At 44.2% G+C, this 23,041-nt stretch overlaps 1 protein-coding gene across 1 annotated transcript in view; it reads left to right on the top strand.

Moving 5' to 3' along the window:
* LYRM4 (LYR motif containing 4) overlaps nucleotides 1-23,041 on the top strand; it is a 119,193-nt gene that overhangs the window by 3,849 nt on the left and 92,303 nt on the right. The window lies entirely within an intron of this gene.

Genomic DNA, 23,041 nt, shown 5'->3' on the forward strand with positions numbered 1-23,041 from the left:
TTAATTTTTTTTTTATTAAAAATTAAAACTAAAACATTTTAAAACCCCTTTTTTTTTTTTTTTTTTTTTTTTGCGGTACGCGGGCCTCTCACTGTTGTGGCCTCTCCCGTTGCGGAGCGCAGGCTCAGCGACCATGGCTCACGGGCCCAACCGCTCCTCAGCATGTGGGATCTTCCAGGACCGGGGCACGAACCCGTGTCCCCTGCATCGGCAGGCGGACTCTCAACCACTGCGCCACCAGGGAAGCCCTAAAGCACCTATTTTTAAGTAAACTAATAAACCCATTGCATACTCACCTAAATAACACCTTTATGAAGAATAACCATTTTTCTTCCCACCCCCCCAAAAAAACCCACTGCTGACAGTGACATTGTTTGACATTTTTGCAAATCTCTTTAGTGTTTGGCTTAATGGAAGACATGTGGATTCTTGTATTTGTTTCCGCCTAAACCTGTTGCTATATCACAGGTCATCTAGCCTCTGGGAAATTCCTCTCTCCACTTACAAGAGAATGGGACTGAAAAAGGCAAATATCTCCTTGGGATGATAAAAATACGTTTTCCCGATGGATCCCCTGAAAGGTCTCCAAGACCCCAGTGATCCCTGGGCCACAGTTGAATGACCCCTGTGGAGTCTAAGAAGCGGGGAGAAGGCAAGCAGAGAGAGCAGTGTCACGGAAGCCAGAATGGCTGCATGTTTGGGAAGGTGCTGCGGGCAGGCCACTTGCTTTAGCAAAGTCCAGTAAAGGAAGAGGGAAGTGTCCCCAGCGAAGGGATCTCTGGGGACCTCTTCCAGAACAGCATCAGTGAAGTGGTTAAGACAGAGCCAGAGTGTGGGCGCCAAGAAGTGAACCAGAAGGAAGTAGACAGCAATGAGTGTAGACCACCTCCCCGCCCGGAGGCCTGGTTAACATGCAGGAGTGGGGCTGGCTGCTAGAGCACAGCCACAGGAGAAGTGACTAGCCGCGCCTCTGCGGGCCCAGGTGGCGGGCTGGCTCGCAGCAGAAGGCGGAACACTCCCTTCTCCACCGCAGAAGGAGGTGAATTTTTTTTCTTTATTTACTTTGGCTGCGCCAGGTCTTAGTTGCAGCACACGGGATCTTCATTGCGGCATGCGGGAGCTTTTAGTTGCAGCAGGCGTCTTCTTAGTTGCAACTCTGCAGGAGGTGAATTTAAGTTGGAATGTAAGAGGACAGGAAGTTGAGGTGATGGATGCTGTGCTGACAGCTCGTTTCTGGATAAAGTGGAAGATAATCGGATGTGGTGTGTTCTCATATTTATTACACATATCACACCATTAGCGTTGTTGGTTTACTTGTCTTTCAGCCATTTGTCCCTTGAAGGCAGAAATTCCATCTTATCTCTGCATTCCTGGTGCTTAGCACAATACCTACCTACTCTATGCTTATAAATACTTGTTGAAAAGCAGGAGGAAATTGTATTCAGAGGTAATTTTTATCAGCCATTTCCCCCTACTGATTAAAAATGTATTTTATTGTAAAATGTGAGAAAAGGCAAAAGCAATGCCCAATTGCCACCCAACTGAGTGTCAGAACTCCTTCATCCCTCATTAAGTGGTTGAGTCTTTATTATACTTATTGCATACTAAGCGTGTAAAGAAGTCAGGACCCAGGCATGTGTCTCTGTTCATTGTTGCAGGTCTCTTCACAACAGCTACCTCTGCTGCTGATAGATCGAGAATGCTAGGGTGAATAATACCAGCCCAGCGTGAATGATATTAACAGCAAGCACCTTTCCCTTTCTAAAATGGGACAGCTACACTGGAGACCTTAGTGCCAAATATTCCTTTACCCCAGAACAAATGGGCAAATCAGTTTACGCCTAGTATTTCCTGAGAACCCATAGCATATGTATTACAGCACTAGGGCCCAGGGTAGATACAAACACAGGGTGGCCCTGCTGTTACAGGATTGTCGTGTGATGGGCATAGGACGTGGACACACAAGAACAGCTCGAGAAACTGCCTTGTACACGGAGGAAACGTGCAAATTGAACTAACGGCCAGACACTGCACATGTAGTGGCAGAGGCGCTGGTCATGATGTTTTGTCCGTCACGTATTACAGTATCACACAGGGACTATACAAATGACATTGTAGTGATTGTTTCAACCTTCTAGGCCTAGCTTCCACTTCAGTTTTAACTTTATACGTCTCTTCTCCTTTAGAAACTTAAAATCCTAAAATATGTTCAGAGAAACTGCCTTGTACACGGAGGAAACATGCAAATTGAACTAACGGCCAGACACTGCACATTTGCACATGTAGTGGCAGAGGCGCTGGTCATGATGTTTTGTCCGTCACGTATTACAGTATCACACAGGGACTATACAAATGACATTGTAGTGATTGTTTCAACCTTCTAGGCCTAGCTTCCACTTCAGTTTTAACTTTATACGTCTCTTCTCCTTTAGAAACTTAAAATCCTAAAATATGTTCTTCATTTAATAAATGTAACCCCTACCTCCCCACCGGGAAAATCTTTGCTTTATTCTCAGACTAACCCTGCCTTTAAGCAGAAGTTGCTGATGTGTGAGAAATTCCATCCTCTTGTTCTTTGTCACCTTTTATGCCTTGACTCAATTTAGGGCCTCACAGACCTGTCATCTGCGACAGCTGTCAGGCTGGGGAGCATAAGATGTTGCATTTTGCTTCTTGGCATTCTCAAAAACAAGATTATTAGGATTTTTCCCCCCACGATAAAAAGTTTTCCCTCTTTTTAAGTCATGAAATGCCTGTTTATGTTGTGAGGATTCGGAGAAACCACAGAATTCTGTAATAAGCAGCCAGGTAAGAGCTTCTTTGCCCACCGTAAAATGTGGGACAAGTCACACCTCTCTGTGAAAACAGCTCTAACTTACGGCTGTGCAAGAGCTCTGAGGAAGTTGGGAGGAATACAAGAGAAGAAGACTACTGTTACATTGTCTAAGTTCTCTGCAAATTAAGTCTTGAATATGTCCTGAATTTATACCAGTGGGTTTCTCTAGGGCCGCCTGCTGTTACCTGACCCCTTGCTTCCACAGGAACGAGAGGCAGTTTACTTGTGCCTAAGAAAAGCAGTTTCTTAGACTTTTGAAAGATGGATTATTCAGTATCTTTAATTATGTTTGGAATTCCCCTCCCCCCCATTTTTTTTTCTCATGGTTGCTAAGTTCTGCCATGTTGAGTGATGATGGTTTTGAAAAGTAAGAAAAAATTATACAGTTAACTTAAAGAAGAATACATTTGAGATATCCAGCAGCCTAAATTTGGAGGGAAGTGTTAAAAAATTATTATTAGATCGATGTCATTGCTGATTTATTGAGCTTAGTTTATAAGAGTTTCCAGATTGCACTTATTCTATTTATATACTTCACCCTGGCCCCTAAAGCATTTTAAAACTTATAAAAATACATACAGTAAAATGCAATAACATGAAATAATTGTTATGATTTTAAAATAATAAATGGGAATCAGGGCAAAGGGAAAATAAAGGTAGAGAATATAACAAAGTGAGGTGTAAAGTTAGACCACAGAATGCAATTATAAGTCAATAGAACTTCCTTAAAGTCTCTGTACTCTGTATTGTAGCAGGGTAATACTTTTTTTTAATGCAAAGTGTACTTACAAAACATTCTCTTAGGAAATTGACTGAGTCTTAAGGCCTCACATCAATTGCTGTGTGCAGTCTTTGCTGTGGATGAAAGGTACTTAAGGTCCTGTTACTTCTCCTTTGTGACCCCTTTCCTGACAGACTGAATCCCACTTCATTTTGTATAAGCCTTAGCGTTTATTTTCTCAGTTAACTGGTACCTAACCAATTTAGGACAATTCTAACCTTTAGAAACCAAATTAAGTGATAAAATTAGATAAACTACATGAACCAAGCTGTGAATATCTAGGTTTAGCAAGAGTCAGCTAAATTAAGGTGGGTCCTCCTGGCTTTCGTCTGGATTAGTAATAGGAACACCGGGAATAGGGCTCCTCAGCTGATCTCTACCACCCCTGTTTTAAGAAGCAGATTTTAAATTGCCAAAGTTGAGACATAATAATACATCACCGTGACATTTTGATTATCTGTTTGGCTTCATAGCAACTCATTATTGGGGTTCTATTTGAAAGAATAATTGTTTTTTTAACTCAGGGATTAAAGGCAAACAGCTCACAGAGATGATCCTTCAGGATAGAGGATAAATGAAAGTCATATGGCTTGATGCTAGTTTCATTTTCCCTGGTATTTCTTCCCCTAATATTGCGATTCCTAAACTAATTGGCTTGAAGTATTGTTTCCAGTCTCATCAATATGAATGAGAACCATGAGCAAGGCTGTCGTGATGGAGAAAGATTCCTGGCCTTCGAACCGAGTCAGCTGGCTCCCAGCTCTGTGACCTCGATGCATTTAGTCCGGGTACATCCTCCAGAATGCCAGAGTTGCAAAACTTCCTGGCAGAATGTCTGGTATATGCAGTAGACACTCCAAAATCCCTTCTGCAGATAGGAGTAAGCGAGTTAATATGCAGTTATCCCTTAAACTAGTAGATCAACTGCCAAATCTTTTAAATCCGTAGTAGCTAGCGGTCGGTTAATGAACTCAGCCAAACTTGTCGAGCCACATTCTGCACGAGGTGTTTGTTAGCAAAATCCAAAGAGCCCTGTCACGGTACCGTGTGGTCTCTGGTGATGTGTGCTCTCCGTGTGATGAGGTTGGTTTGAGTCTTCATTCAGCAGACATTGATTGAGTACCTGCCATGGGCCAGGCCCTTCGGCTCCGTGCCGGAAATTCAGAGACAAACACAACAGAACGTGCTCTTTTCCCAGGCGGGGCTTGTGGTTCAGTGCCTGGAGCAAGACACTGAGGATTGTACAAAGGTGCGGTGGCAGAGAGCTGGCAGAGCAAATAGGAGGGGCGACGGAGCCTGCCCCGGGGGCCCGAAGTTAAAAAAGTGATGGTGGCTGGCCTGGCTCGCTCGCAAAGACTCTGCAGGGACTCGCTGGCGAAGTGGGGCAGAAGCCGAGAGGACGGGTGCAGAGGGCGGTGTAGTCGGCGCTGAGTGTGAGGGGCTCCCAGCAGTGCGGCTGAGACACTGTGCTGAGTGCCAGGCCTGGTCCTGGACGGCGGAGAGCCGCGCAGGTGCTCAAGCAGGACCGCAGAGAGCACTTCTAGCGAGACCACCCCAAGCGGGCGGAGACCGAAGACACAGAGGCCAGGAGGAGGTGACTGCAAAGGAGGGGAGGGTGGTTTTGAGATACGCTGAGGAAGAGAATGCGCCAGTCCCAGTGACTGCGTGGATGCCTTGGACTAGAGAGAACGACCTGACCTGAGGTCAGGAGAATGTAACTGGGAGAAGAAGTCGTTCCAAATGAGACATCGCGTGTCAGGGACAGTGCCTCCTTGGCGTGAGGAAGACGTTGTCTGAGCACCAGGACGGCATCTGGACAATTCAGGCTCGATTCTAAAGCGTCTGTTTGGCCCTAGGTTTTGACTTAATTTGCGACACTCTGTATGTGCTTATCTCACTTTCCTTTCTTCAATTATGTAGCTTTCGTATATTAATGTTATTGTCAGTTTATCCGTCATCTGTGTCCCATTAGTTGACTGTATCTGTTCCCAGGGTAATTATTTGTTTTATTTACTAGTTGGCTACTACCTTCATTGGATGCCATTAATGCATCTGTTAGCCTTATATTTATTCTTTTGTTCCTGGGCTAATTTTTTGAGTACGTTTAGTACCCCACCTTTGGCCTAGTTTATTCAAAATTACTTATATGATCAATTCATTATAATTATAAGTATTACTCTGTAGCATAACTATTCATTTAATGCCTCCATACATTTCTTTTTGCCTGCCCACGTTTTGAGAATAAATGCGAAGATTTTCCCTGTATAATTATCCCTCTCCTACGTCTGATCTCTAGGAGTAGTGTTTTCACCAGAAGTCACTTCCATAGGCAGAAGCATCTCTTAAAACCCTTTTTGCCCTTTACTGAGCAAAAAGCTAAATTAATCGAGGAAATAGTTCCTTGCAGCCAGACTGGAGCCAGAAAAAGCCACTGACCCTGTATCCTGGTCTAATTGTCTCCCATTCATTGATTCACCAAGTCTTCCGGAGCACTCACCGTATGCCAGAGTCGTGCTCTGTGCCTCTCCTTCCCGGACTGCGGAAGAACAGCTTTCAGCCCTGGTTGAAGCGGTAAACAAGCTTTTAGTGGCAACCTAATGCTTTATCCCAGACTTAAAACCCTAAAGGAAGGAAAGCCCTGGTGGACCTATAACAACAAGAGCAGACCCCGATCGGGCAGCCTCCAAGCAGGGACGTTGCTCACAGGCTCTGGCCTGTGTGGGCCCCAAATCCTGACTGCGACGTTCAGTCCCTGCACCCGGCGCCGGCCCCTCTCCCTCTCCGTGTTGGAAGGACGCCTGTCACTGGAGACTGTGATATTCAGTTTCTGGGCTCGGTCCTTGCCCTTTTCCCTCTCCACACTTTCCCGGTAATGTTATCCGTCGCTGCCTGTGTGTTGACTTCCCCGGCTGTTTGCAGCCCAGGCCCCTGTCCCGCGACCAGACGCCTCACCTGCTCTCGCCTCCTGCACGCCCTGCAGAGGTGCAGGAGGTGACTCAGCACCCACACCTGCCAGCATGCCTGCTTCCTCCCCATCCCGCCCCGTCCAGCCTGGCCGCTCGGGCCCGCCCCCGCCCCTCTGCTCCTCCCTGGGATGGCTGTGCGCGTCCTCTGCTGGAGGCCCCCTCTGCACCCTCCTCCTCCCCGTGAGGCCTCTACACGCAGGCGCTAACCTAGCGAGCTGGGTGCCAGACAGCACGGCCTAAACGTGGTGGATGGAAGATTTCTGGGAAGAAGTGCGATAGTTCGTCCAACTTAAAGACCTTAAAAGGAGTAGCTGAACCTGAAACTCTGAAGGCCAAAATGTGCACGCTGTCACCCAGCCAGTCTCCTCCCCTTGCTTGAAACGCCCCAGAGGCTCTTCTGGCCTTCAGGTAAAATTCCCTCCCGGCTTCACGTGCTCCCCCAGAGTCCTGCCTTCTCCCCTCCTGTCTACTTCTCACGTTTCCTGATGCCACGCAGCTTTAGGCCTTCATGTGATCACTTAATGAGGCCTGAACTTTCCTCCCCCACACAGCAAGTTCCTACTCATCCTTCACACTTCAGCTAACAGGCCAGCTCTTGGTAAGCTCTCTGAAACCTCCCAACCCCACTCTGCTCCCTTGTTTAAAAATATTAAAAGAAAGAGAAAGGAACATCTTTAGTTGCTTCTCACTTCTTTGGCGATAAAATCCTTACCACAGCCTGCATTTCTCTAGCCTTATGTCCTCTCACCTTCCCGTCAAGGGTTGGGGGAGCCCTTGCCTTGGCCTCCTCAGGTGTTCTGCTCCCTCTTCCCCGGGCCGTTCCTCTGTCTGGCAGGGCCCCCCTTCCGGTTCACACAGGCCACCTGTCCCTGCTCACTGGCCTGGCCCAGCAAAGACGCTCCCCAGCCCGGTCGGCTCTCACAGCCCATGGGCCTCTCCATCGGACACTTACACCGCTTGTAATTTTGCAGTTATTTTGTGATTATTTGAGCAATGTCTCCCCCACTAGTCGGACTGCAGGCTCCAGGAGGGCAAGGACTGTGTGTTTCCCTCACCACGGTCACCCCAGCCAGCATCCCAGCCAGGCCCCAGTGTGGGCACCAGCACGTGGTGAATGGACGACTCCTGTTCTCGGGGCCCCCCCCACGTCCTCCAGATACCTTGTATAAATCCTGCTGTGATCACTCCCCCATCACTTTGCCCCTTATTTACTAGACTGTCATCCCCAGGGAGTGGGGACCATGTTTGAACCAACTTTGTCTCCTTAGTGACGGCACACCGTAAGCGCGTGAGAAATGTCTGAGCGAGCACTGTGTGTGGGTAACTGCTTATTAACAGGCAGCGGCGGAAAGATTTTGGTGAATGGCCGGGGTGACTGTGTTTAGGACCCAGACGGTTACATCGTTTTGTTTTCCTTCCTACCTCTTCATAGATCAGAATACAGAGGAACCACGTTTTCCCAAGCCATATTTATAGCCATCCTTTTTTCCCCCAGAAATTTACCTATTATATTTTAAAATGACTTTCTGTGAGTGAAATCAGCATCGTATCTTTCTCACTGGGAACAGCCTAATGTAAACGTCTGCAAAGTCCTAACGCATAACCACACAGGAATCCAAGCCCCTTCGCCAGTCTGGGGGAGACCATGAGCCAGTGCGAGCAGTGACAGCAGGACAGTGACAGGGGCCTCAGGGGTCGGTGTTCCCAGCCGGCACCCGTCAGCACCCACTGGCCTCCGCGCCTGGTGTTCGAATTCCCAGGTGCTTACTCCCGCTACCGGCTCGCCCGTCCTCATTGCCACCTTTGCTGCGGCCCGTCGGGCATGCAATGCAGGGCACCGCTGTCTCCTGGTCTGTCTCCCTCCCTTCCAGGTGGAAGGCCCCTCACATGCACCCCGACCTCTCACACCCGCTTCAACCCCTGTGCTCTGATGATCCGCCCCTCCGTGCATCCTTTCCCCAGCCTGCAAACCAAGGGCCTCCTTCCTGTCCTGGCTGGGCTACCAAACCGAACGGGTCCAAGCTAAAAACCTGCATCCCTCCCTACCGCATTCTGGCCCTCCTGGCGAGCGGGCCTCCTGCACGCCCCCTGCTGGGCGATGCTCGGCTCTCAGGCTGGAAGCCACCTTACCTGTTCTCCTGACTGTACCACAGCCAGTCAGTCGTCTTGCCCAGCGGGTCATGTCCTGTGCTTCTCCTACCAGGAAGCACTTAGTGTCTGCACAGTGACTGTCTTTGCTGGCCCTCGCCAGTTGTTGTTGGGTTTTGTAACAGCCTTCTGCTCTCCGCCTCCTGTTCTTGGTTCTTACCAGGCGTCCTTCACATTTGCCGCCAGAATGTTTTTCTGAGTCTCATCACAGCACTCTGACGTCTGTGTTTAAAAGTAGCGCAGAGAGTTAACAGTAGCAGACTTCTTCCTTTAGAAGGAAATTGGTCAAGAAACTTTGACTAGGTAGAACTCAAATGAATAAATGCTGATTGAGAGGCAAGTAAATATAAGCCATAGTGTAGGATTATGAGTAACTATGTCTAAGGCATTATCTATATGAAATATGTTAAATTTGCTTGTAAAATTCAGGTATTCAAATAGATTAGTTTTTTTGCTGCTGGAAATATTAAGAATTGATCCTGAGTCAAAATTTGCATCTGCTTCCTATCATATTGAAGCTTTAACAAAATAAATAGGATCATAAAATTAACATTTTATTGTTCTTCAGAGATCTGTATTCACTTCACTACTCACTGAATTAAATTACCTTTAGTTATTTGTTTATATAAGGATAAAAGGACAAGTCAACTTGACAGAATAAAATATGGATTATTTACAAGGCCTTTGGACTTTCTCTTATTTAAAGGCATATGAATTTGTTAGCTGACTTATGTATCTTGTGCTTATGTAAGTTTGGATAATCAATAATGCCCCTTTACATAGTAATTCTCTAATAAGAAAAAATTCTTTTTTAGCATGAGTATAGAATTACCCTGCAGACCTTGTCTTGAATGACAGTAGCTTCTCAACACTTGTTTTGCTATATTGTGGTTAAATTAAATTTATTTGAACTGGCCTGGGGACCTTACCATCTTTTAGTGCTATTGTTCCAAATTCTCAATTCATAAATAAGAAATTTTGGAACCCCATCCTTTCTCACACTGAAAAGAATCTGCATTTAATTTTATTCTTAATTGAGGAAATCAGGAAAATAAGGGTAAGAAAGCCAAAATGAGAGCTGGAATGAGGTTAGCAAGCAAACTGAGTTCTTGGAAGACTGAACATTTGGCAGCCATAGTACCGCCTCCGGTCCCTGAGCTTCCCAGGAGCCAGAGGGGACCATGAGTAGTTACGTGAGTCACAGTGTCATGATACAAAAGCAGCCGTGTGCCTAGAAGTGCAAGTCTTCCTGGTACTTGTGGTTCGTTGTATGCAGGGCCACCTTCTTAGCTTAAGTTCCATGGGGCAGTTTCTCCTGGCATCTCATAATCTTGACTAATGGCACAAGCCCCCAGGGAATAAAGCAGTTCTACAAGCAACCAAGATTGCAAGTGCCTGTTGTAGAGTACCCAGAGGGATAGGTAGAGGGCTTGCCTTTTAGTGAATCCTCCATAAATAGTATTTATTTCTAAGTTTTGATTCATTTTGAATAGCAGTGGGTGTGAAGTTATGCTCCCAGGTAAGATCTAGGCTAAGTAGAAAGCTTTGCCTCTACATTGAGGGATTTACCATGACCAGAACCAGAGACCCCTGAGAATCTCAGATCCCCTCCAGTTCAAAACCTTCCAGTTCTATACCTTAGAGATTTTTTTAAGGGGCTATTATGATGGATGATCTGTTTAAACAAAAGAACTTTAAGGTGAGACACTCAAGTAAATTAGTTATAAAATGAACCCCTGTGTAACTAAATTGGCTTATTCTATAGAATTAGTGTGAGCTATGAGCCACTTAACATGTGCCCAAAATTAAGACTGGTTTCAGAAAATTTTATCTAAAGCTAATTTTTCAAATATCTTGAGCTCAGAGCCATTGTCTGTTAAGACTACTCTTGTTTGTTAAAGCTCGATATCTGCATTCAGTAGAATGGCTTTCCCTCTGTGCTGAGAGAGAGAGAGAGAGATTTCACTACACTTTGTCCTTCTCAGGTGGTCATAGTTTTGTTGACATAGAGTCTCCCCCAGAAAGGTAAGAGTTTAGCATTTAGCATACTGATAACATTTCTTCCCATTCCGAGCCAATATATTATATATATTCGTCATCTCGAAACTAGTGAAAACATTTTATATTTTCAGTGGCAGTCAGTTAGTAAACACATTTTTTTCTGATGAAACTGCTTTGTAACCGAGTAAGCTTGGACCCAGAGGTAAAAGAATGGACCTTGAAGTGTGTTCTTAAGACTAACACAACCAGATTATTTTTCTGTCTAAAGTATTCGGAAGTAACTTACCTCCACATATTTCACGTTTAATGGATCAGAATTGTGATGATCAATTGTGTGTTCAAATGCTTTATGCCAAACATAGCAAATGTTGAAATAACAGTAACCGGAGGTATATGTAAATTCTTTCCAGAACTAATGTTACTAATTTGCTATAGTGTGTATTAAATGAATAGTAAAGAAAAGATACACACATGTAGTTAGTAGGTGAAAGATTAAAATAATATCTAAGATTGCTTGTTAGACTAAAACAATTCATACCTATCCTTTTAGTCTGTTTATATAATTCTTCTGGCTAAATGTAATTGAACTCTTTTTCCTGTTGGAATAGAAATCTTACAGTTATCATTGGGTCACAGGTTTTTGTGGGAGTTTTTCTCTCCTTGTATTCTAGCTAAATAAAATTTTTCAATTCAACAGTTGTTATAGAGCACCTACTGTGCGCAAAGCGTAGTATGTCCTGTGGGGACACAGAGATGGACGAGGTCTGGGCTCCTGTCAGGTGAGATAAAGAACCTGGAAGATGTGCCCATAAGTCCCAGCATCCCAGGCAGCACGATGCGGGGTAAGGGGGCTGGACAGCAGTGCTGCAGACAGAGTGCCACGGGGGCCAGAGGCCAGGAGATGGCACAGAAGGCAGATGTGCTCATTAGTGGGAACTAAACTCTGCTTGCGAGCTATAATACTGAAACCACAACTTCACCTTGAATATTATCCTACCCCCTTAATCTCATCACGACATATTACCAGAGGATTCCATCCTGTGGTGAGATCCTCATACTTTTTAAAAAGTGGTCTTCCTCTTTCCCTCTCTCCTTCCTCCAAGACTCTGTATTCCTTCTTCCGTATTTTTCTTTCCTTTCCCATATGTTTTCCCAGTCATATAGAAATAAGGGATTTTGAATTCTATATTTGTCTTTGGCCTCCCTTTGCAGAATGGCTCTCCACTCTGGTGAAATTCCTTTCATCCTTCAAGGATGTCAACCTCCCTAGAAAGACTTCCCAGACCCCCAGGCTGAGTTACTCCCTCCTTCCTCTCTATTCTCAGAGCACTTCCCATATAGTCCCGTTATAAGATACAGTGATTTATAGTGTGTCCCAACCCCGGGAGCTTTGTGAAACCATGGCCGGTTTCCACTTGGATCCTAAGCACCTCACGCCGAGTCTGGGGCCTAACGGATGAGTGTGAGCGAATGAGCAAAGACCTTCCTTTGAGTAGTAAGTGCATCTCACAAAAGTCTTCTTTTCTCTGCATCTCGGCGATATTCGATACAAACAGAAAGAATATTTTTAAATAATGGTGAAGAGTCCCTCAAAATTAACATTTCAAATATAAAGCAGCCTAAATTTAGTCCTCTTAAATAATGAGAGTTTTTATTTTGTTGGGTTTTTTTTTAACATCATGATAGAAAATATATGGTACAGGCTGTTTCAAGAAATATGGCTTGAAATTAGAGTCAGAATTTTGACCACCCTTCTTTATACAGAGTAAGATGGTTAGTTACAGTGAAGTGAAGGGACAGGCTGAGGAAAGGGCTATAGAATACCAGCCTGACACAGGACACTCAGGTAAGACCAGGTTCTACATCCACGGATCAGCATCTTCTCAAAACCAGGAGTGCCCGCAGTCCTGAGCACTGAGGCTAAGACCACTGTAGGGGAGGAAAAACTTACTCAACTCTCTTATGCTCTGTGCACGGAGCCTGTGAATTAAACTGTCAGAAGACTAACAGGAGAGACCATGTATGAATTTTATTTCATGTTAATATTTTTGCATAGCATGGAAGGAGCTTCATAGAAAAGTGGCAGCCCCAAAGAAGCAGTTAGACTTGGGGGCTTGTGTACCATTTTTACAAAGGGCGGTAAATTGTGGAGCAGTGACTAGACAAAGCCAAAGGATTTGGGCAGCTAAGGACAGGATATTGTTGGAAATTGATAGGAAATATATGGGGGAAACTAACAGAAGACAGGGTTATTTTAGTGTGGTTTGTGTAGACTCATCTCAGCATAAACTCCCCATATCTGGTGGTAAGAATGTTCTCTTCTTCCTGGTACCAGGAGGACACCTTTCTCATGGGAAATTTATGCCCTGCTTTTGGCAGAGAAGAGAAGGGCAGAGAGCCCTTCCTGCATCTGCTGTTTCTCAGTTGCCTTCAGCTCAAAATAACCAAATGCCGAAGTGGCATATTAGGGCGTGGAATGTTCTCCCCTTCATTATCATGATTTGACTTTGGACTTGGCTGTGGGATCTGTATGGTGGGGACCTTTTGGAAGAAGGGGCGGGGAATATATTGACAATCTTTGCTGTGACTCATGGGCCTCACACATCTAAGATCAGCTGATGCACTTGGTAGGCTGTGTTGCCAGAGGGTTAGAGGAGATACAGGTGCAGCTGTGCCTGGTTTGCGGCAGGTGCCCTGGATCCATTAGCTGCTGTGAGAGGAGGGTCTGTAAGTAGCCTCTAATGAATGAGCAGGACTTGCCTGTGGGAACTGTTGGCACACGCCTGGGACCGGCCCTTTCAGCCTCCAGCCTCTGAACCTTGAAGGGGCTGCCTGGGTAGAAGTTTTGTCCAGATCAGCATTTCCCAAAATGTAATGGGTGTTACTGGAGGGGGGAGAAGCCCTGTGAAGGAATCTAGGTGCCTAACTTTGCTTTCTCACATTTCCAGGTATCTTCACTGCTTTAATGTGTAAATATTCTTTGTGGCTCTTCCTGCAGGAATGCTGGTATTTTCACGCAGTGCATGGTGAGAAGTGTGGGTCCACATGTCAGATCTGACTCTCTCCTGCTTTGGGCTCTTGAAAGCACTTCTAGGCAGTTGGAGGGCTCCCCAAATCTGCCACATCACCCATTGTCTGCCTGCCATCGTTGGTCTTATCCATGAGACCTCCTTATATCTAGAAAACATACGTTGCTCACTTATTCTTGCTGGTGACGAATGGCAGGAGGAAAGGATAAAATAAACAAAAACGCATTTTATTTGGCTTCTTTTTAGCAGCGCTGATAGGAAATTTTAATGAAGACATTTGAGTTTAATGACGGAGAGGAATTTTTATTGTTTGTGCTTTATTTTCCCCCATAAAGTGGAAAATCCAAAATTAATTGAATATTCTACCATATATAGTTATTCTCCTCAAATTTAAATCATTTAAAAGTCCTGTCTTACATTGGCATGGTTCACACTGTAATTTTAAAATAAAATTTTTAAAGCTGTATTCTGTAGTCTAACTTTTAACACTTATTACATGATGAAAGCTTTTTTAATACCAGGTCAAGCTCATCTCAGGTAGATGAGGGGGTCGCAGGGGAAGAAGCAAAAAATCCCATCCCTGCACATGGAGCTTTCATGTCGTGGTGACCCTTTTAAAAGAAATATGGCCAGATCCATAAGAAGAGGATATGTATATGTGAAGACACTTAATACTTGAGCATTATCTTTGGTTTTTCCCTCACAGGAGTAGTTTGAAGGACTCCACAAATGAAGGACATGTTTCTCTTTTGGTCCAGGAACATGTGAGGAGGGGACTGTGGGTCTGAGCTCTTCGAGTCCAGCTTGCGGGGCACCCGTGCTGTCTACACAGCCGTGTCTAACACCAAGAAATGGGGAAGCCAGGACCCCGCCGCTGCGCGATCTATATGCCTCCCTGCCACAAAGCTAGACAGTGTTTTATAGGTGGCCTTTACTTTGATAAATTGGTTTACATTTTGAAAAATCTTGTTTGCAGCAAAATGTCAGTGGCAATGAGGATAGATCCAAGTGGTAATTAGAAGTTTAATTTTGATGAATTGTAGGTTAAAGATCTTAAATGTTTTTATGCACCAAAAAGGAAGCCTGGACAGAAACACTCCTAAACTTTTCCTCTAGGGCCTGAGGAGAGCATCTGCTACAGGACAGTGGAACTTTTCTTTCTTTCCGTTATTTATTGTTGTTTTTTTTTTTTTGAAGAGACTGTTACCTTTTTAAAAATCCCCATAGAACTGTACCTAAAATCTGCAGTTATATAAAAATGGTTTTTAGGTCATAGTGTTTTGAATGTACTTTTTGTTATATGTACATAATTTTCATATTTATTATTTTAATACATAGAGGCCATTAATTTACCATAATTCCTTACACACACATCTGTCGTTTCCATAACTACACCTGGGCAACTGAACTCAGCTGGACAAAAATCACCCAGTTTGGCAAATGGGTACTGGATGTTACCAACCTCAGCTGGCTCTTCTCATTGCATAGAGAGTTCTGGAAGTCTGGTCAGGCTCTCTGTTTCTGAAATAATTGTTTTAAATTCCTCTTCTCAAACTTCCAGTCCTCCTCACTCTTTTTTTATAATTTTGTTTTCTGATGTATACTCCAGAAGCCATAACATAAAAGAATAAACTCGTATTGGCACAAAAACAGAAATATAGATCAAAGGAATAGGATACAAATCCCACAGATAAACCCACGCACATATGGTCACTTTATTTTTGTGTGTGTGTGTGCGTGTGATACGCGGGCCTCTCACTGTTGTGGCCTCTCCCTCACGCGCAGGCTCAGCGGCCATGGCTCACGGGCCCAGCCGCTCCGAGGCATGTGGGATCTTCCCGGACCAGGGCACGAACCCGTGTCCCCTGCATCAGCAGGCGGACTCTCAACCACTGTGCCACCAGGGAAGCCCCCGGTCACCTTATTACTGATAAAGGAGGCAAGAATATACAATGGAGAAAAGACAGCCTCTTCAAAGTGGTGCTGGGAAAACTGGACAACTACATGTAAAAGAATGAAATTAGAACACTCCCTAACACCATACACAAAAATAAACTCAAAATGGATTAAAGACCTAAATGTAAGGCCAGACGCTATAAAGCTCTTAATATGGAGGGCTCAGCAGCCATGGCCCACTATTGTCAGTTTTTCTTTTATTGTGGTAAATTACTGATTTTGTTATGTCATTAGGCACTTTTAAATAATTCATAAGTAATGACTATTGTAATAATTTAGAAAGCATAAATTCCAATAATCAAAACTAATTATTGTTAACATGCTGTTTCCTTGTAGTTTTTCTGTACCTATATTTTACCTAATTGAGAGCATCCCGAATGTAAAGTTATATCCTTCATTTCAGAAAACTTAACATTAGAGGGTAAAGTTAGATTCCATATTCAACATCTTCCACTAAAATTAATTCCAGGAAGATCAAAGAGTTAAACATAAAAAGGTAAATCATAAAAATTTTCAAGAATACATGGGTGAATATTTTTTGTGATTTCACAGTAGAGAAGACTTTTGTACATACATATTATATAACCAGAAGTCATAACATGAAAAGTGTTACACTTTACTGCGTAAGAACTGAATGTTTTTACCTGACAAACCACACGCACATAAAGTCAAATGACAGTCCAAGGAAAACATTGCAACTCACCCCAAAGGGATAGTTTCCTTAACACCTTCCTAAATAGGTCTTACAAATCAATCAAAAAGACACATCACTCAGTTAAGAAAAGGCAAAGGTTATTAACAGACACAGAGGGCTTTAAACTTGTGAAAAGGTGGTCAGCAGCACTCATAACAAGAAAAATGTAATTAAAAGTGAAATGAGAGGGGCTTCCCTGGTGGCGCAGTGGTTGAGAGTCCGCCTGCCGATGCAGGGGACACGGGTTCGTGCCCTGGTCTGGGAGGATCCCACATGCCGCGGAGCAGCTGGGCCCATGGGCCATGGCCACTGAGCCTGCACGTCCAGAGCCTGTGCTCCGCAACGGGAGAGATCATCTGTTAGGTTAGCAAAGATCAGAAAGTTTGATGACACATGTTGGCAATAATGTTGAAAACCAGCAACTTACATGTTGCTGATGGAAGCTTGGACCGGTCCCTCTGCAGAGAGAACTTTGATGATATTTTATCAAATCTACCATATACATATCCTTTGCCCTACCGGTTCCATTTCTACGAATTGTTCCCACAGACACACATGCACGTAATGCTATAGTAATAGCAAGATCAGAAACAACCTACATACCCATTAATAAGGGGCCCACTAAATGGACTGTAATTCACGCATATGGTGGAACCCTGCACAGCCCTTTATGGGTCAGCTCATTTGTACTGACAGGAAATGATTGCTCAGATACATTTTTATTCAGGAATTAGAGGTGCGCCATATGTTTAGAACTCCATTACTTATGAAGAGAAGTATACACATAGCGGGTATAATATGAACCCAGTATCTCTGGTAGGCTACACAGGCTACACAGGAACCTGGCAACTGTGATTGCATCTCGAGAGAACAGGGTCTGGAGCGGGAGGGAGACTGATAATTCTCCTTACACCTTTTTATACCTCCGACTTTAGTATCTGCGGCTTTAAGGTTTTTGAAGCATCTCTTTTAAAAGCTGCATGATGTCATCATTTATGAACATTTAAGGTTGTTTCTATTTTTAATGCTTATAAACAATTCTGTAATGCATATCTTTCTGTATACATCTTTGTACATATTTCAGATTGTTTCTGTAGGATCACTAAGAATAGAATTAGTGGATAAAAGATAATGAACATCATTATACATTATGATGTATGATAGTATCTTCCCCACAGGAGATATAGTTCATATCCCACCATCAGGCTGTACATGCCCTTTAGGTTTTTATATTATTATTATTTATTTTTGTCTGCGTTGGGTCTTTGTTGATGTGCGCAGGCTTTTCTCTAGTTGCGGCGAGTGGGGGCTACTCTTCATTGCAGTGCACGGGCTTCTCATCGCTGTGGCTTCTCTTGTTGTGGAGCATGGGCTCTAGGCACCTGGGCTTCAGTGGTTGTGGCACTCGGTCTCAGTAGTTGTAGCTCATGGGCTCTAGAATGCAGGCTCAGTAGTTGAGGTGCACGGGCTTAGTTGCTCTGCGGCATGTGGGATCTTCCCGGACCAGGGCTCGAACCCGTGTCCCTTGCACTGGCAGGCAGATTCTTAACCACTGCACCACCAGGGAAGCCCGAAACTCTCTTCGTCTTATTCATGTGCACACAGATGACCTGTCATATTATTGAATCAAGGAGTACGTAAATATCAGCTATCCAGAATTTCCAGGGAATGCATCCTTCTGGGAAGCTGAGTTCCCATAGTTTACTAGACGTTGATGCTGTAATTATAGGAAACCTTCTTTAAATTTTGTCTCTTCGTTAGATATATTACACATTGATACGTGGACATGTGTCACAGAGTATAAATGTAATCTACTTTTCCTAGTTTTTTGGTTTTTATATATAATTTTATTTATTTATTTTTTGCTGCGTTGGGTCTTTGTTGCGGTGCGTGGGCTTCTCATTGCAGTGGCTTCTCTTGTTGCGGAGCACGGGCTCTAGGCTCACAGACTTCAATAGTTGCGGCACGTGGGCTCAGCAGTTGTGGCTCCGCGGTGTGTGGGATCTTCCCGGACCAGGGCTCGAACCCGTGTCCCCTGCACTGGCAGGCGGATTCTTAACCACTGCGCCATGAGGGAAGTCCCACGCCCTTTACTTTTTAAAAAAATTCTGCTAATTTGATGGACAGAAAATGATACCTTGTTTAAATATACATTTCTTTGATTATGACCAAGGCTGAACATTCATATATTTATATCACCTGTCTCTCTAAATTTAGTCACTTTTTGGGCTCTCTCATGAATTACTGGTCCGTGCTGCTCACTCATTTATTTACTGTGGTCCTTCTGTCCTTCTGTTCGATTTATATGCGCTACTTATATGCTAAGGATATTAATCTTTTGTCATATTTGTTTCTAACTGGGTCAGGTCTTTAAGGACGAGTAGGAGTTAGCCAAGAGATCGGGCTGGAGGAGGACACACCACATGTGGAGAAACAGCAGGCCTGCCTTCAGGAAGAACTGAGAAAACTCCAAGTCTTCCCCTAAAGCTGCAGGCAGTGTTTCATTCTGGAAGTGGTGCTGGGTGGGGTGGGATTGATGAACAGGAATATACCGTCCATGCTAATGCACTTGACCCTTATTCTGAAGATAATAGAAAACCGTTAGGGAATTGTAAACAGGGAAGTATGTAATGGGTGTTATTTACAGCTGCTCCCAAAACTGAGAGCCTTTGGTCTCCAGAGTGGATTTCTAATAGGAACTTTACCTCCTTACCCATACCCTTCTCCTTGGCCATTGTCCTCCTTCTTAAAGTAATTAAACTCAGTTATTTCACTTACACTTAACTGCCTTTGTCACCAGCTCTTTCCCTCATAATGCTCGCAGCCCAGCCGCTTTTCCTAAGACATGCTTGGCACTTGAACTATTTGTAGCAGTACTTGGAGCAGTGTTGGGAGATAAGATGATCTTTTTAAGCTTTGTGATGCCAGAGACAATTTTCTTTAATGCCTTTGCAAAAGAATAAGAACTTGGCTCATCCCAAGTACTTGTCAAAGGTTGGATACTTGGGGTTTATTGGCCCCTGGAGGAGACACAGCTTGGAGTTGAAAATCCCAGACTGTGTTCAGCTGGGTTCAGAATCCAGCTCTGCCACTTACTGGACATTTGATCTTGGCCTTTTTTTTTTTTTCCCAATCTCTGAGTTGTAGTTTGTGCAGATTAAATCAGATAATGTATATCCAGTTCTGAGCACAGTACCCCGTGCATGGTACCTGTGCCAGAAATCATAGGTATTATTTGTCCCTTTGGACCCTCAAAACAGCACTGGAAATGACTAGAAAGCACCCTTTTCTTTGTGGATTTTGAAAATAGAAATCTGAGGTTATACTTATCTGTGTTGCATTCAGTATTACCTGCTTAAAGTTCTTTTTTTAATCCTTTCTTAAAATATTTTTCCTCTGACCTTGGAGTTCAAGGTTTTAAAAGTAAATATCTTGCCATTGGCATTGTCATCTGGTTAAGTCTCAATGAACCGTCTCAATTTTTTATAATCACTGCTGAAATATTCTCTCCATTAGAACTGTAATTACCTACACAGTCCACTTTGTTCACACTTATTATTCATAAGTTATATACCTTTGCCCTCTTCTGAAGGTTATTTTTTTCTTACATATTTCTCATCAACTTATCTTTCTGTGTTTTAGATTTGATTTCCTAGTTTGTCCTCTCTTCTGGCTTCTGTAATAACTGTTAATTTTTACTTCCTTCAGCTGTGTACATAATTATCCTCTAACATTGCCGTCTTTGTTTTGTGGGGGTTTTTTTTTCCCTTTTTTTGCTTTTCTTAAAAGTGGGCAAATGTAATAATGTAGCTCCTATACTACTTATGTTTCAATTTTCTTTAGAAGTCAACCTATTGAAGAATAATTTACATACAATAAAGCATCCACTTTAAGTGTGAGGCTCAACCTTTTGACCAATATACAATCAAGAACTGTTCCATTGCCCCAGAAAGCCTCCTCAGACCCTCTGAGTTCCCTTTGCCTGGCTCTTATTTCCTCTTTCATGATTTGGGTGTGGATTTCATCCTCCAGCCGCCCCTGAGGCCAGTAACCTTGTTGATCTCCACCTCCCACAGTGCTTACATGATAGGCCTTCTAGACTTCCTCATTGGATTCTCATGGTGAATTTTGTCATCATTCCCTTTCAGAGGTTAATTCAATCTTTGTGCTACAACCCTTTCCATTCTATTTCTTTATCAGTTTCTTACTCTTTGTTGTGATTTCCTTACTGATTATTAGTATTTTTCTTGAAGGTCTCTTTGATATGATATTTGGATAAGTTTGTATATTTAGTAAATATTTATTAAGCACTCTCTCTGAGCCAGGCACAAGGAAGATAAAAGTCCATACTGTGTGGGGCTACCATTCCAGTGGGAACTTAAACGTTCATAAGAAGGAAGCTTTGTGCTCTGTTCCTTACCCAGAGTGCTTGTGACCTTCAGATGATCCTTGAGCTTCTCCTCTAAAGCTGTGACTATGCATTTTATTATACACAGCATACATACACCGTAATCCCAAGACTCTTGCATTAATCTGAGGTAAGAGCCTGAACCAAGATTAGAGCTGAGGGTTCGGAGAAGTGGAAGATGATGCAGAAGACTGTAAGTTGAAACAGTAAGATTTTGTGATTGTCTAAATGTAAGGAATTACGGGAAAGGAAGGAACTTAGGATGAATACCCAGATGTCTGACTTGGACAGTTGGCTGTCTGAGGATCCTCCTACCTAGGAATGAAATACCGGCCATCGGGGAAAAGGGAAGAGAAGATGGTAACTTCAGTTTTCACAGTGTTCAGTGGGAGGATCTGTAGTGGGCATAGTGGGCACCTTTTGTTGGCAAGTCCAAAAGGCAGTTAGGTTCTACGGATTGGTTTTATGGTCCAGAACCAATGGCATATATACATATATGGTAGTTGAAACGTTGGGCATAGATGCGGTTACTGGAAGACATGTTACTAAAATGAGGTCCAATATGGAGCCCTAGAGAATACAACATACAAGAGGTAGCAGGGTCAGATAAGCCCGCACGGAAGACTAGGAAGCTCGTAGCTCGTAGACCTAAAGGTTAAGAGGAGAGACTAGCCAGCTGCGGAACTCTCCATCTGCAAAGCAAAGATAGATACCTCAGTAACGGTTTGCAAACACTGTCATCTGTCTCACTATAAAAGTTGACTGTAAAGATCTTACTTTACTACGTATTATGAAAACTTTTGTTACCTAAAATCGGTGGCCTATGTATGCACTGAGTGGCCTTTAGATATTAAGGCTTGATGAATCTTAAGACTTGACCTCAAGAAGTGAGCAGACAGCAGTGTCACGGAAGCACACATCGTGGTTTCATCAGACAGTATGGCCTCAAAGGTGTGTGAGGGTGGACAGATGACCCGAAGCCGCAGTAGGGTCCAAGGGCGTAGCAGCACTCTCAGCCCCGTGGAGTCTGGAGGCGGGGTGAAGCAGCTTCCCCCTAGTGGCTGTGAGGGAAGCATGTCTTCAGGAGCAGGGCACCTCCGAGTTAAGGCCGGTGGAGGGAGGACGTCCTTCCAGGCAGGTGCAGGAGTTTGCCCCAAAGAGGCCAAGAGAAAGGGTTGAGTCGTTTTGTTACTGGAATACTTGGCTTGGGGCTGTGGGAAGGGGAGAAGGCACAGGTGTTTTTACAGGATGGATAGGCAGAGAAGCCAGCATGTGGGGTGGTGACGAAGGATGACAGAAATGAGGATATTACATCACCTGGTTGCCAGATGACACCTCTTGCCCGCTGAAGCCAATGTGAGCCTCCAGGTGCTGGGCGGCTGTGATTATTATGGCCTGCATTTGGCTGACAGTGGTTCTGGAAAGAGGTGAAGCAGGACCTCAGGCACTGTAGAGCTGTCATTCCTGCCGGCCGTATTGCCCTGCGCCAGGGACGTTGGAGTGGCTGGAAGAATCTCACAAAGGAGTTTGATCCTTGCAGTGGGGAAGGGATAGCCAGTAGCACCTGTGTACACTGGAAGTCTGTTGGCACGGAGCAGGGAGAGGGGGTGGAGAAGAAGAGACTCGTGGGAATCTGCTGCACGAAGTAGCGCTAAGAAACTGCAGAGTTTCCGGAGGGTAGAGGCAGAGCAGTGACGTGTTAGCAGAACCACCTGCCGTTTCTGTGGATGCCGTCTACTTTCTCATGGTAGCCGTTGCCGTTCTGTTGCCCTTTACGTGTTAATTTTTTGTCTTATTTCAGACAGCCTCCGTCTCCCGCTAGGGTCGCCCCAATGCAGGCCGTTGTGCAGCAGCTGTTGGCTGCCATCTCCTTGGCAGCATCTCACGTTTTTCTTCGAAATGTTCTTGCTTAGTGATACAGTCAAGGGACTGATGGCAAGAACGTGTTCGAGGATAAGTGGTTTCCCTTGGCAGCAGTGAAAAAAACGCAAATGATACAAACCAAGGCGGGGCAGGATTGAAATAATTGGTGGTTAGCCCCTTCCTAGAAAACGGGAAGACTCAGCCCGATTTGTGATTGCCTTCACAAAATGATGACCATTTGAAATGAGAATCATATAAGTAAAAACTGTTCATGCAGTAGTGGTTCTATGGTCCAGAACCAGCGCAGTGTCTTCTCTTGGGGCAAAGGGAAGTGCCTGTGCTCTAGACGTGTGTGTGTG

Source organism: Neophocaena asiaeorientalis, unplaced genomic scaffold, assembly GCF_003031525.2.
Source record: "Neophocaena asiaeorientalis asiaeorientalis breed wild unplaced genomic scaffold, Neophocaena_asiaeorientalis_V1.1 scaffold307, whole genome shotgun sequence".
In the NCBI taxonomy this organism is placed as follows: domain Eukaryota; kingdom Metazoa; phylum Chordata; class Mammalia; order Artiodactyla; family Phocoenidae; genus Neophocaena; species Neophocaena asiaeorientalis.